Source organism: Pseudorca crassidens, chromosome 1 (genome assembly GCF_039906515.1).
Source record: "Pseudorca crassidens isolate mPseCra1 chromosome 1, mPseCra1.hap1, whole genome shotgun sequence".
Taxonomy (NCBI): Eukaryota; Metazoa; Chordata; class Mammalia; order Artiodactyla; family Delphinidae; genus Pseudorca; species Pseudorca crassidens.
Genome location: NC_090296.1, coordinates 195,099,295 through 195,113,887, shown reverse-complemented (window position 1 = coordinate 195,113,887; position 14,593 = coordinate 195,099,295). Strand labels below are relative to the sequence as shown.

General features: G+C 44.7%; 1 long non-coding RNA gene across 1 annotated transcript in view; it reads left to right on the top strand.

Moving 5' to 3' along the window:
• Positions 1-10,970, top strand: part of LOC137206078 (uncharacterized) — a 36,770-nt gene extending 25,800 nt beyond the window's left edge. Inside the window, exon 2 of the long non-coding RNA XR_010934422.1 lies at positions 9,646-10,970. This is a non-coding gene — a long non-coding RNA (uncharacterized lncRNA). The remainder of the gene's footprint in view (positions 1-9,645) is intronic.
• Positions 10,971-14,593: the final 3,623 nt, after the last annotated feature.

Genomic DNA, 14,593 nt, shown 5'->3' with positions numbered 1-14,593 from the left:
GACTTCCCTGGTTGTCCAGTGGTTAGGACTCCGCGCTCTCACTGCCAGGTGCCCAGGTTCAATTCCTGGGATCCCAGGGAACTATGATCCCGCAAGCTGCGTGGTGGGACCATAGGTAGATAGATAATAAAAATTTTTTGAAAAGAGGATTCCAGAAACACAGTGTGAGTACTCTTGAGCTCTGCTTGGTAAGCAAAGGTCTCTACAAAACATGTTCTCTATACAAATAAGCTATAACCATCCAGAAAACAAGACTGCTTGTTGGTGGAGAAAGAGAATGCAGAGTCCAGCTATTAATGGTATCAAAATTCGTATTCTGAAGAGAATTCTGGACTGCTTCTTGCCCAAAACAAAACTAAAATGAAGAATAAAAATTCAATAAACTTTCCCTAGACAACTTTACACATGGAATCTCTTTCAAGTCCCATTTCAGGTTTCATTTTTTAAAAATAGAACCTTGCTTTGCCTTTTTTCAACGCATTCTTTTCTACTCAAACCTAGTGTTTTGGCTCTAAAACTCAATCCCATGGACAATGGAAGAGAGCCCAGGCCCAGAGGTTTTTATCAGTTGGATCAGGAAACTGCTCCGTTTTGTTCTTTTCTAAATACTGGAGGACTATGGTTAAACCAAAGTAACAAAACCAAAACCAAAACCCAAAAAAACCCACTCCACCAAATGAAAACATAAATGTCCCTTTGCTGCAGTTTTGTTTATATTGGGCTTACTTACTATCTGCCATGATATTGAAAGTGTTGTCTCAGGGCTAAAACGCAATTTAACTCGAGTTGTTAGACACCGAGACAAACCAGGATGCTCTGGGCGTCGGTCGTCAGGAGCCAAGTGGTGGCTTTTGCTTCCCACCAGAGAGGCACCGCCTCCCTAGGTGAAGCATTCGGTGCCAGGGAGCCCTGAGAACTGACAGACCCAGGCCCTGGTGCGCACCCAGATGGGAAAGCGAGTCCTTTTGCACCATGGCTTTTGGTAGGGGAACCATGGCTGAACAATGGCGATCGTAGCTAAAGTGGATGGTAACACGACCCTGGGGAGTCCTTGCCAGGGAAAGTGCCCCCCAACCCGACAAGGGGAGAGAGTACACGGCTATCTTTTTTCATGAATCTTTTAAGCTTATGGGGCACTGGCTGACCTGCTGGAGGCTGGTGTCTGGGTGGGAGTGTATGGGAAGTGGGCCAGAAGAAAGAGGACAGACACAGCACTAGCTGTTCGGATAAGCACAGATGATGAGAGGGGATTCTTTCTTTTTTTTTTTTTAATTTATTTATTTTTGGCTGCGTTGGGTCTTTGTTGCTGCATGTGGACTTTCTCTAGTTGTGGGGAGCGGAGGCCACCCCTTGTTGCGGTGCACGGGCCTCTCATAGCGGTGGCTTCTCTTGTTGCGGAGCATGGGCTCTAGGTGTGCGGGCTTCAGTTGTTGTGGCTCGCGGGCTCAGAAGTTGTGGTACGTGGGCTCAGTAGTTATGGCACACGGGCTTAGCTGCTCTGCGGCATGTGGGATCCTCCCGGACCATGGCTCGAATCCGTGTCCCCCGCATTGGCAGGCAGACTCCCAACCACTGCGCCACCAGGGAAGTCCCAAGAGAGGGGATTCTGAAGGCAAAGACTGGAGCTGATTGTCTCTTTGTTTTTACTTACAAAAATACAGCACAACACAAGGAATACATGTGAACCTGTACTGTTACTTAATGGGGGTTAAGCTTTCGATTCTGTGATTGTCTTATTTGACTTACTGTTTCTTACTAGAAACCCTCAAGTGTCACAGGAAAACAAATTTCAAAGGAAGAAATTTTGAAAAAAAAAAAAGATGCTTTTTCCTACATCCTACTTACTCTTTGAAGTTGGACAAAGAGGGAGGTGGCTCTTGATCAAGTTGGGATCAAACGGCACCTTAAAGTCACTAAGCTGGATATTGTGAACAGTGCTGCTATGAACATAGGGGTGAAAACTTTATCTATAGGATGGATAAACAACAAGGTCCTACTGTATAGCATGGGGAACTATATTCAATATCCTGTGATAAACCATCGTGGATAAGAACATTTTAAAAAGTCAAAAACTGAGTCACTTCGCTGTACAGTAGTAATTCACACAACATTGTAAATCAACCAGACTTCACTAAAAAAAAAGTCACCAAGCTGGGAGCCAGTACAGCATTTCAAGGGCAAAACTTGGTGCTTAGATATTTAACACAGGGACAATGGGAACGTTGAAAAGAAGATGTAACACGACTTTGTCTTTTCAGTGTTCCTCTGAGTCATTACGTCTTTTTCTACCTACAAAGATGGAGTTTCATGTGTCAAAGCTATCTCCTTGTTTGACTTGGGCACAAGCTCTTTGTGGCGACCCCCAGACCTGTCAGTGTCATGATGATTCATGTGAGGTGTCCAGGAGGGCTGGCGGTCCACCTTGGGAAGAACGGACCTGCCGGATCAGATGTGTTGGTTTGGTTCAACGTGGTCCGTACTTATTAAGCCACTACTAGGGGCCAAGGCTGACCGTGGAGAGAAATTTAAAAGATTAGTAACATACTTCTCAGTGTAGACAAAGGAAGGAAAGGCTAGTTTGGGGTAGAACAGTTGGGCAAGATTTTACAGATTTCAGCTGGTCCCTGAAGGGTGACTAGGGCCCCAGCTGGCAGAGGAAGCGAATGCCCTGAGATGCCTCTGGGGTGTGGTCAGAAGCCTTGCAGGTTCCTGGGATTCCTGGTGAGAGGTAAGGCAGCAGAGATTAGGATGTAGTACACCTTATGTATTCAAGTCTTTGGGGCAAGGTACAGAGTAGGCTCACCTCCGCAGGGGACCTCTGTGCTCCTGAGGTCGTGATTAGGGTAGGATCCAGGACCTGGCTGGCTGAGTTAAGGAAGGAAGGGGTAGATGTTCACCAAGCAGGAGCAGGATGCTGCCAGGACCTGAGAGCCTGGATCCCTTCCTCCCTGACACCCAGCATCGTTTCTTTCCTCGGGCTCTATGAGACACTTGTACCCTGGAACAACTTTCTCTTAGCTTTAGCTAGTTTGAGTTGGGGATAATATACTCCTGATCAGTCTAGTATCATTGTTTTCTCTCATTAATCAACAATTAAATCCAAGTGCTGATACCTTTTCAGTTCTTTTTTTTTCTGTTTAATCACATTTCAAATATATTCACCCGGCTAGAGAATCACGTTGACCACTCATGGCCTTGGGCCATGGGAATGCAGAGTAACAAACAGCCCCAATATGGGAAGGGTGGGCAGTCCATAGAGAGCTGTCAGCTGTGGGGGTCACACAGAGCCAGGGATCCCTTCTGAAAAGTGTGCTTGGGTAGGGCTCCATAATGTGGGACATATCCTGGGACTCTAACAAAAAGTACTGTCTTCTAACATACACACACTACTATATATAAAACAGATAACCAACAAGGACCTACTGTAGTACAGGGAACTCTACTCGATACCCTGTCATAACCTATATGGGAAAAGAATCTGAAAAAGAACAGATACATGTATATGTATAATTGAATCACTTTGCTGTACACCTGAAATTAACACAACATTGTAAATCAACTATACTCCAATGTAAAAATTTTAAAAAAATTTTAATGGGAATTCCCTGATGGTGCACTGGTTAAGAATCCGTCTGCCAATGCAGGGGACACAGGTTCAAGCCCTGGTCCGGGAAGATCCCACGGAACAACTAAGCCTACGCACCACAACTACTGAGCCTGCACTCTAGAGCCCGCGAGCCACAACTACTGAGCCCGCGTGCCTTAACTACTGAAGCCCGCATGCCTAGAGCCCATGCTCCACAGCTAGAGAAGCCACCGCAATGAAGAGTAGCCCCAACTAGAGAAAGCCCGCACGCAGCAATGAAGACCCAACACGGCCAAAAATAAAAAGAAATAATAAATAAATTAAAAAAGAAATTTTAATGAAAAAAATAAAGTCAACTGATTAGAAACCTTAAAAAAATAACATTAAAAAAATACAGGGCTGCCCTGGTGGTGCAGTGGTTGACAGTCCACCTGCCGATGCAGGGGACACAGGTTCGTGCCCCGGTCTGAGAAGATCCCACATGCCGCGGAGCGGCTGGGCCCGTGAGCCATGGCCGCTGAGCCTGCACGTCTGGAGACTGTGCTCCGCAAGGGGAGAGGCCACAACAGTGAGAGGCCCGCGTACCACAAAAATAAAAAAATAAAAATCTGTTCCATAAAAAAGAAAGGATTGTCTTCTAAACTGCCCCGACTTGTTCCTCCCCATTCCCCAGGGATTCTCAACAAAGGCTGAGTCTCAAGGACCCTTGAGACAAAGGCCTATTCACCAATGCAGTGGGAAAGGCAGCAATCTAGGCATCTGCATGAGTGAAGAAAATAATTGTTTGTGTGAATTTTTAACCTTTCAAATCTGTGTTGCCATGCAGACACAATGTCACCGGTGCCCCTTACTTCTCAGACTTGAAGATGTTTTTGTATCTTCTTATCTCTGCTATTGTAGATTTCAACATGGGTCATTTTCGATTTGATCTCATTAACTTATAGCCGTGAATTTTTTTAAAAAATTCTTAAGTGATCATAGCATTCAATATTTTTCTCTCGTTTATTCTCTACGGTTTCATTATTTGTCAAGACCAAACTCTTGTTTCTTATTCGTCAGTTCCTGTAGCATTTCCTAAGACCTTGACTGTTCATGGGCTTTTATTTTCTGTCTTCTTCTCTTACCCTCAGCAACATGCTTTTGAGAACACACTTTATCGAGAATGCACCTCACAATGCCAAGATACAACTCCAAAAGTACTATGTAAAAATCACCATAGGTTTAGTCCAACCTTTTCCCCAAGGCTGATGGTCAAAGAAGTATCCTTACTTAGACCCGGCCAAACATTACCCAGCACTTTCCCTGAAAGGCAATTAATGAAACAAAAGGAACTTGCATCTTCAAATGACACAGAAGAGCTTGGATGAGATCCTGATGACCCAGCTCTGCCTGATTCTGGTCCAGGCACCAGATCTCAGGTCCCTGCATTACTCCAGAGTTTGTGATCCCTATAAGTACTTCTCTAATTCTTCTAAGCAGATGTCCAGGTTGTCATTTGTAGGTCCAGGTATCACTGAAGAGCGAGAACTAGCCTGACCATACCCGACAGTGTACAATACAAGCTTTGTCAAGGGCTTTTTTTCAGGAGCGCTCACATTTGTGGCCTTGTGCCCAGACTGCTTCTGCCTAAATGAGCTATTATTGCCAAATAAACTTTTAGTCTTAGAGGCTTAGCCTCTCCCAGACGCTCAGTATATTGGCCTTGTTTCCTGCAGTTACTTCCCAGCCCTTAGCCTTACATCACGAATCCTCACGGAGATTTTTTTCCCTTCTCCTTTTTGTGGTCAAACAATCTAGCTTTTCTATGTGAGTGGTTTTCAATCACATATTTACTTCTGCTCATCGCTTCGTACATGCAGCGTTGTCTCCCCAGATACAGTCTAAATTGCCTGTGGGAAGGGATCCTGGGTGTGTTGTTTATAGCTCTCTGTCACATCTTGCATGGGTACATCTGACGGCCAGTTAAGGGGAGACATCTTTCCAGTGGAAGAAAATATTGGATAGACAAAGAAATAAAGAAAACCTTTCTAACAGCTGAAGAACAGAGATAGCTAGAAAGGGAAATTAAGGACAGGGGAGGCAATAAAAAGAGAAAAGAAAAGAGAAAAATGCACCTTTATTCCTTGGACCACTAGAATTCTTCCTCATCTGAGAGTTCATCTAGTAGGTGTTCTGTCATAATAAACAAAATGTTCAAGCTTCCTATATTTTATAGTCCATTTCTAAGGCATTTTAATGTTTAATCCCACTGTAATTTCTATGTGATGTTGATTGTAAAGGTCCCCATTTCACTATTCACTACAGCAGGAAACTCAGTTTTGTTCTTGAATAAGAATCAAATCGGGGCTTCCCTGGTGGTGCACTGGTTAAGAATCTGCCTGCCAATGCAGGGGACATGGGTTCAATCCCTGGTCCGGGAAGATCCCACACGCCATGGAGCAACTAAACCCATGCACCACAACTACTGAGCCTGCCTTCCAGAACCCACATGCCACAACTACTGAAGCCCAGGTGCCTATACCCCATGCTCTGCAACAAGAGAAGCCACCGCAATGAGAAGCCCACGGACCGCAGTGAAGACCCAACACAGCCAAAAATAAATAAATAAAATAAATTTATTAAAAAAAAAGAATCATTCTTATTCAACACACATATCTTGGTAGCATAGTATGAGGGCATATACTGGATAGTCTCTCAATATATCTCATTCCTATAACATGTTTAATAAAAGCAATGCAGGTATAGAAAGTACTTTCTAGTATCATAAAATAAAAGATGATAAACCATAATGGAAAATAATACAAAAAAGAATGTCTACATGTGTCTAACTGAGTCACTTTGCTATACAGCAGAAATTAACACAATATTGTAAATCAACTATACTTCAGTAAAAAAAAATTTTAAAGGTAAGCATTAAAGGCCTAGTTGTTATTAAATTCAATTTTGTATTCTTTTTTGCAGTAGGGATTTCTCATAATTGTGGTTATAGATAACATATAACTATAGTTAATACAATAGCTCTTTACTCTGACGTATGTATAAAGTGTTGCCTATAGTTCCAAATATTCACATGCTAAAAATGCAAAGTGTCCAAAAAATGCCATGTCATTTCTAAAATCAGTACTGTGACTCGGAGACAATTGAAATTGATCTCTTCCATGTCACATCCCAGGCAGGTAAGAGCATGGGCACATTTCTCATAAAGACGCATTGAAACACAGAGCTGCCTTTCCTATCATATCCATTTCGAAGTGTCTATTCAGAATCCAGCTCCGTGCTCCGGATCAGAGTCAGTTTTTGTCACCGATATGGGTGAAAGTCTCATCACTATTTATCCAGGATGTTTGACCAGTGAACCACATCCAAGAGAGTGCTGGCAGAAATCAAAGATTATTTGGAACACCCTGGAAGAAAGCTGAAGACTTGGATGTAATTTTTAACCAGAAGAAAATTCCTCTTCACTAAACATTCCAAGTTCTTACCTTATTATTTATCAATATAGTCAGAGAAAGATCTTTTCACCTATTTAATTTCATTCAACTTTCCATTTTTTAAGTTCAGAGAATGTCTATTTCTATTATGTGTGTGGATATCAAGGGCACCCACTGAAGACATGCGGGAAAAACAACTAAGGATTTAAAATGACGGAGCTGAGGTTATCGCTGATTCAATGTTAATTAAGTGCCTTCTTTTTATTTTTTCTTTACCAACACAAAGATGATAAACAGTGGTTCTAGCCCCAGGTCCAGAGGTGAAGGAAGGGAGTTGATCAGACAACTCTGCTAGGAAGTTTGTCTTCAAATAGGAAGGTTATTTTTACCAACAATTACAGACGCCAGAGCATATATTTTGACTGTATTTTCTGGGTGTGTAGGTTTGAAATCGAGGAGGACACTGTGGGGGCCCTCCCGGGTACAAAAGCCCCTCTGTGTCCCCCATTTCTTGTTTGTAGAAAAAGGCTTTAGTCTCCTAGGCCTTCCCTGAGTTCCAAAGAACAGACTCAAGCAGTTACTAATTAGGGAAGTGAGGGATTGCAGAAACAAAGGAAAAGCAGGTGAGCAAAAAAAGTAATGATACCTAAAACAGAGTTCCTCCTCAAGAGATATATGTATCAGTCTTATGCATCTCTTTGAGTTGTTCTTCAGAAACTAAGACTCCCACCCATGTGGAGGATGCTGACTACATGCTGACAACAAGCACACAGACCCCAGACTGGTTGGAACCAGAATGTTGATGGTTAAGATTCCTGAAACATTGCCCTGTTGCCTCACCACCAGCCAATCAGAAGAAAGTCAACAAGCTGCAATCCTCACCCCAAATGCTGCCTTTAAAAACCCTTCCCCAGGGACTTCACTGGTGGCGCAATGGTTAAGAATCCATCTGCCAATGCAGGGGACATGGGTTCAATCCCTGGTCTGGGAAAACCCCCATGCTGCAGAGCAACTAAGCCCGTGCGCCACAACTACTGAGCCTGCGCTCTAGAGCCTGCGAGCCACAACTACTGAGCCCACAAGCCACAACTACTGAAGCCTGCGTGCCTAGAGCCCGTGCTCCCCAACAAGAGAAGCCACCGCAGTGAGAAGCCCACGCACCACAACGAAGAGTAGCCCCTGCTTGCTGCAACTAGAGAAAGCCTGTGCACAGCAACAAAGACCCAACGCAACCAAAAAAAACCAAAAACCAGAAAACCCTTCCCTGAAAGCCATTGGGGATTTTGGGTCTTTTAAGCATTAGCTGCCCATTCTCCTTGCCTGGCGCCCTGCAATAAACGCTGCACTTTCCTTCACCACGACCCAGTGTCAGTAGATTGGCTTTGCCAGGCAGCAGGTGAGTGGACCCCAGTTTGGTTCAGTAACAGACAGTCTGGGTAGAGCTATTTTCCTCTTTTGCTCAGTTCCCACTGTCATCCAATACGTAATATGTGGTCCTGAACACAGCCTTGTCTGGGACTCTAACAAGGATCCAACTCATGACCTTGACCTCCTGGACACAAGTGTCTAGAGCTGTGCTGATCCCTACTGCGGTCACTCACCACTTGTGGTTATTTACACTTCAGTTAAATTTCAACCTTCAGTTTCCAGTATCACATTTCAAGTGCCCCACAGAAAAATATGATTATGGCTCACGGCTACCGTATTGAACAGTGCAGATACAGAAGATTTCCACCATCACAGGAAGTTCTGTTGGACTGTGCTAGCTAGATCCTGGGGACTCAAAGTCTGTGAAGCAGCAGCAGTGGCATCACCCAGGGGCTTGTTAGAAATGCAGAGTCTCAGTTACCCCCAAATCTACTGAGTCATAATCTGCAGTTTACAAAGACTGCCAGGGGATTTATGCACCATTCCATTTTGAGATGCATTGCTCTAGACAATGAAGGAAGTACAGCCTCGGGTTTAGAACAAGGAGAGAACTGTATCCAGGTTGGGTTTACCAGGTGCAGGGTCACTTCCTGCAGCAAGATGTGTTACTGTGGCTTATTAACACCAGGAAGAACGTAAGGTTACTTCCAGCCATAATTTAACAATCAACGTCCCTACCAATTGCCGGTGTTGACCCATGCCTTCCTTCCTCTTGATCCCCTCAAAAGAGCCAAACATTGATTAATCCCTTACTCTGAGCTGTACCTTGTTCTAGGTGTCTCATACGTTTTATTCATTAACCCTCACACACAACCCAATAGGTGGCTGATGTTATGAACCTCATTATACAAATGAGGATTTTCGAGATGCAGAGAATGGAAGTAAGCTGAGGTCACCATGGCCAAGCCAAGGTTCCATGGAACTCACACAAGAGGGTCTCTCCAGGCTGCTGGCAGTTCCTGGAAAACCACAACTTTGGGGGTTCTTACCAGGTGCTCTGAGCTCCAAAGCCAAAGGGGTGGAAAGGGTTACTTGTCTGTCCTGTGCTTCTCTTGGTTCCACTCATCTCCCTGAGAGGCTCCGCAGTTCAGATTTGCTGTCACCTACTCTAAGGTGATGGCTGGCAAACCCCCACATTTCCTTCCTGTTTGTCTAGCTTAGCACATCCTAACGCTCAACTCTCTTTCCCCAAATTCCCAGGAAGAACCCAGGAAAGATGGAGAGCTGCAGTTAAACTCCTGCCAAGATCCTAATGCAACCTGTCCACCGGGGGACGCAGGCCCCGCCTAGAATCAGCTGTTTCCTGCCCTGCCTAATGGCTCAGGGTGAGTCATCGCTCTCCCCAGCCCCACTAGGGCGTGGCTCCTCTGATCCCTCACGAGTAAGGGATCAGTAAGGCCGCCCAGTAAGGCTGGAGAGCCAGCTATTTCTCCTTGGCCTCTCATGAATTTTAAATGACTGCACTTAAAGCCCCAAAGTGCCCACAGACCTGAAATTAACTCTGTCGGCCTTTGGCAGACACCAAACGACCTGCATGCATTAAAGCCCAATGAGGGGTGACTCGGGGCTTGCCAGGGCCTTGCCTCTCACATGGCTAAAGAGGGACCTGCCTCAGCAACAGCCTTGTGTGGTTATTCACAGTGTCAAGTTTTGTGGAACCAATAGGACACACCACCCAGGACCTTAGTTTCCTCCCCTCCTGTACTCTGCCTGGCTTGCTTTCAGTAGGAAATGGTATGTTCTGGAAGGACAGAGATTGTGTCTCTGTACCCCGTGGGTATCCAGCAGAGGGACCTGCATGCAGTGGGCGCTCAATAGATGTTTATTAAGAGAAGGAATGCAAATGAATGGGGATTCCAATGATTGCTGTTACTACTCTATAGCCAATAAGAGCAGCACGACAGCCTGTAGCCCTCCAGGAGCCTTCTGCAATAAACAAGGTACTCTATAAAATTTCAGGCGATAAATGCACATACTAGTCTTATCTGATAACCGGGAAGGCTGGGTTAAGTGAGGTTATGATGTGGCTACCATCGAACCTGGCAGAATAAAATTCAGTCTTTTTTGTTTGTACCTTGAACCTCTATAGTCCAGGAGGAACTGAGATCTAAGAGGAAAAAGGGTCACGGTCACTGCGGCCAAGTGATTTACGTCCATCTGAGGGTGACCTGAGACAAGACCACTGGATTTGCTAATAAAAAGGGTACAAATGAACTTATCTACAAAACAGAAATAGAGTCACAGATGTAGAAAACAATCTTATGGTTACCAGGGGATAAGGGCGGGGGGATAAATTGGGAGATTGGGATTGACATATACACACTACTATATATAAAATAGATAACTAATAAGGACCTACTGTATAGTGCGGGGACCTCTGCTCAATATTCTTTGATGACCTATATGGGAAAAGTATCTGAAAAAGAGTGGATATATGCATATGTATAACTGATTCGCTTCGCTGTACACCTGAAACTAACAACACTGTAAATCAACTGTACTCCAATAAAAAAAAAAGAACATTGGATTTGCTCTGTGGCTGCAGTATGTTTCAGGGGCAGAAACAAAGCCAAGGGGCAAGGCCTCCAGAGTTGGTGTGAACGGCTGCATTTTTCAGCCTGGAGGGGAAGAAGGGTGAGAGGTCGGGGTGGAGTAAACCAGTGAGATTCCGACGCCACCTTTGGAGGGCACAGGCCAGGGCTGGGCCCCGTGGCATCCGTCTCTGCCCCAACACGCTCTGGAGCACCAGTGAATGGACCCTGACGATAGCACTTATCTGAAATATTTGCCAACAACTTCACCCTCATTGGAAACTGAGAGGAAATGCTCTAGGGAGGAGGCGATTACCTCATGCTGGCTTCTGCCCTCCTCCTGGCTCTGAGGGCTGCGCCCTGTATTGTCACCCTGCGTTCTGCCAACACCCATGTTTTGCTTTTTCCTTCAAGCTGGTGAGATGGGTTAAATGGATTCTTTTATGTCCAGGGAGGAGTCTGATCCTTAAAGGACCTCACTAAAGAGAAAGCGTGTTTTGAGAGTCATTGAGTTTAATGGGTCTTTATGTAAAGACGGACTTTCCAAAATCCCTCCTGAAGAAGGCCATTTGCACCACTGTCTTGAATATTTGTGTCCTCAGTACAGCCTCTGAGCAACTGACTGTGGATGAGGTCAGTGGGTGACAGAGACCGCAGGGGACTTTCCACTGTAGGGAGGACGCAGGTCTTTGCATGATGGCTTACAGATGACTTGGACCTTTTATTTTATCTTACTTATTAAAAGTACTAAAAGTAACGTGGTTAATCATTAGAGAAATGTAAATCAAAACTACAATGAGGTATCACCTCACACCGGTCAGAATGGCCATCATCAAAAAATCTACAAACAATAAATGCTGGAGAGGGTGTGGAGAAAAAGGAACCCTCTTGCACTCTTGGTGGGAATGTAAATTGGTACAGCCACTATGGAGAACAGTATGGAGGGCCCTTAAGAAAACTAAAAATAGAGCTACCATGTGATCCAGCAATCCCACTCCTGGGCATATATCCTGAAAAGACAAAAACTCTAATATGAATATTGTATCACTTATATGTGGAATCTAAAAAAAATCATACAAATAACTTATTAAAAATAGAAATAGACTCACAGACATAGAAAACAAACTTATGGTTGGTTACCAAAGGGGAAAGGGGAGGGGAAGGATAAATTAGGAGTTTGGGATTAACAGACACACACTACCATATATAAAATAGATAAACAACAAGGACCTACTGTATAGCACAGGGAACTATACTCAATATCTTGTAATAACCTATAATGGAAAAGAATCTGAAAAAGAATATATATATATATATATATATATATATATATATAAAAAACTGAATCACTGTTCTGTATACCTGAAACTAACACAACATTGTAAATCAACTATACTTTTAAAAAAGAAGTACTAAGAGTGTAAATTGTGATGATGATGTAGCAGTAACCATCACACACAGCACTTTATTTTTTCAAAGTCCTGAGGTATTATAGCATTCCTCTCCTTCTTTAACCCCAAGAAGAATCAGCCCCGTCGTATGTGTCCTAAGAGGACATATCTCTAGCTGGGATGAAGGAGCGAGGGCACTGAAGTTAAATGAGGTCCTGAGTTTGCATCCTGACTGTCACTGAGCAGTTGTGGGGCCCTGAGCAAAATATTTCATCCTCTGAGCCTTGGTTTAATTATTCATAAAGATAATCATAAAATTTATCTGAAAGAGTCATCCTGAGGACTATATGAGATCTCAAGTGAGAAGTTAAGCTTTCTGCAAATACTTGATGGGAGAATTAACTACACTGTCATAATTCATGGGCCACATGCCTCAACAGCAGTGTAACCTTCCTGTCAGTGATGGAACAGATCTCACTCATCTGTGTACACCCGGCACCCAGCCAGAGCCCCACCCATTACAGTGCTGAATAAATGTTACTGAATAAATGAATGAATGAGTCGTGTAGCTCATGTTGCTTCTAGGACCACTGGGCTGACCGGTGTTGTCAAGAGCTCTGCTGGGCTGGAGGGGCTCTTCCCTGGCGGTCCAGTGGTTAGGATTCCAGGCTTCCACTGCAGCGAGCTCGGGGTCCATCCCTGGTCGGGGAGCTAAGGTCCCGCATGAGAGAGCTCTGCTGAGCTGGAGAGAGCTGGACCGCCAGGTGTCTTTTGGAGTAACCGATTAGGACTGAAAGTAACAGTGAAAGTCAGAGTCAAGGCTTTGATTAATCACTGCCATAGTAGAAGCAGGAGGCTGGGTTGGAGAGTGACTGGGGCCGCCTGTTCCATCTCCCCCTGAACAGCACCAAGCGAGGGTCAAGAGTAGCAGCACAGGACTTCCCTGGTGGCGCAGTGGTTGAGAGTCCGCCTGCCGATGCAGGGGACGTGGGTTCGTGCCCCGGGCCGGGAAGATCCCACATGCCGTGGAGCAGCTGGGCCCGTGAGCCATGGCCGCTGAGCCTGCGCGTCCGGAGCCTGTGCTCCGCAATGGGTGAGGCCATAACAGTGAGAGGCCCGCGTACCGCAAAAATAAATAAATAAATAAAAATAAAAAAGGGCAGAGTGTGAGGACCCATCCTGCCCCTCCTCCTCATGCCCGCACTACCACCTGGTAACCACTCCCTTGGTCAGTAGGTCTGGGGACCCTGGGGACAGGCTGTTGCCAAGCCCAGTGTACACGTTCATGAGTGTAGCTCAAAGTTCATTTTAAGCTTGTGGGTTAGGAAGGCACTGGGACTCTTTCTCTGATGTCAGGACGCTTTGTGATGGTATCTTTATCCCTTCTGTCTGTGTGATCTCAGTGGAAAGCTTTCAGGTCCAAGAACTAGGGTTGCCAGGTAAAATACAGGCTACCCTGTTAAACTGCAATTTCAGATTAAAGAACAAGTAATTTTTTAGTATGCCCCAAATACTGCATGGGACATACTTATACTAAAAACTAATAGATATTTTAAAGTCTGCCAACCCTATAAGTGGCAGACATTAAAAATTAGAGATTTCCAGAGCAAGCAGCACTGACCAGGGAAGTATGAAGTGGTGAGGTAGATTTGATCTGGCCTCCCTTTTCTGGGACCAGTGCCCTTTTGATACCAAATCTGGTATCAGGAAAGGACCTCATATCAGGTATTCACACTTCAGTGGGAACTGTCAGCAGGCGTGTCTGCCTCTTTAATGTTCTAATGTGGAGCGAAGGACACTGCCTCCTGTTAAAAGTGAAGTGGGGCATCACTGAGCAGGGGGTGATAGATCTTCGGTCTGAGTTCCTTCCCAAGGCAGGAGGTGGGGGAAGACGTGGACTTTCAGAGTCAGATGGTCTTCAGATCCTGGCCTGTTGCTTCCTGCTTTACGATTTGCGGTCAGTGACTTCTCAGTGCATTTATTCTCACCTATAGTACATTTACCTTCAGGGTTGTCGTGAGGATTGATTGAGTCTATACATGTGAAGTATCTGGCACATAGTAGATGCTCAGTAAAAATTATTTATCTTTTTTTTCCCCTGAACTCTGACCTTGTAGCCATGTGCTTATTCTATGTACTGGCAAAGATGACCATGTCTATCTGAGGCCATCTGTAGGTACCTATCTAAAATGCTAACCTGGAATGTTACTCAGCCATAAAAAAGAA